Source organism: Octopus bimaculoides, chromosome 25, assembly GCF_001194135.2.
Source record: "Octopus bimaculoides isolate UCB-OBI-ISO-001 chromosome 25, ASM119413v2, whole genome shotgun sequence".
Classification (NCBI taxonomy): domain Eukaryota; kingdom Metazoa; phylum Mollusca; class Cephalopoda; order Octopoda; family Octopodidae; genus Octopus; species Octopus bimaculoides.
Window position 1 is genome coordinate 26032148 of NC_069005.1, and position 1322 is coordinate 26033469.

Here is a 1322-nt window from a genome sequence, read left to right on the forward strand (position 1 = left end):
GGCACATAAAAGCACCCACTACACTCTCGGAGTGGTTGGCGTTAGGAAGGGCATCCAGCTGTAGAAACTCTGCCAAATCAGATTGGAGCCTGGTGTTGCCATCCGGTTTCACCAGTCCTCAGTCAAATCGTCCAACCCATGCCAGCACGGAAAGCGGACGTTAAACGATGATGATGATGATGATGATGATGATGATGATGATGATGATTGCTAATGTGGCAAGCTGGCTGAATCATTAGGGTACAGGACAAAATGCTTAGCAGTAGTATTTCATCTGTCTTTACATTCTGAGTTCAAATTCCACCAACATCACCTTTGACTATGTGCACTGGGGCGGATATAATTGACTTAGCCCTCCTCCAAACTTGCTGGTCTTGTGGTAAAATTTGAAACTAATATTATTATGATTGCTATCAAAAACCTCCCACCACCACTACCACTGCAGTCTGTGACAGTGTTGCTATACACATGCACATAGACAAGCCACAATCAAAGAAGTGAGAATGCTTAAAACATTTATAATGTAGATAGATCTACAGTTATTCATTTGAAAGTCTTAGCTGTGGAGATTACAAGAGTTTCATGTATTCTAATTAAGCTGTATTGGATACAAGCATATACTGCTTAAATAATTAACACTCTGGTGTTTAAACTGGTGATATCAGGCCAAAATACTCTACCTTATTTTATGTTCAAACCAGTCAGACCTCTCACACCTATCCTACAACGTCATTCTAAAAATAAACAATTGTGTAATCAAAATCTTGAAGCTATGAGATAATACATGATTAATTCAAAAGAAGGTGAATAAATAAGCGTCACATTTGACAGAGTAATCTGAATGCTAAAGGATTAAAATTGAAAACTCAAACAAGTGAACCAAGAATGTTAATCATCATCATCCTCATCATCGTTGTTTAACATCCGTTTTCCATGCTGGCATGGGTTGGACGGTTTGACTGAGGTCTGAAGAGCCAGCAGCTGCACCAGGCTCCAATCTCTGATCTGGCAATATTTCTACAGCTGGATGCCCTTCCGAATGCCAACCACTCCGAGAGTGTAGTGGATGCTTTTTATGTGCCACCAGCACAGGAGCCAGTCAGGTGGGCCTGGCAATGATGATCATATTTGGATGGTGCTTTTTACGCGCCACCAGCACAGGAGCCAGTCAGCGAGTACTGGCATTGGTCATGATCGATTAGTGCTTTTTATGTGCCACCAGCATGGGAGCCAGTCAGGCAGACCTGGCATCGATCATGTTTGGATGGTGCGTTTTACATGCCACCGGCACGGCAGCCACTCTGGGGGTACTGGCATTGATC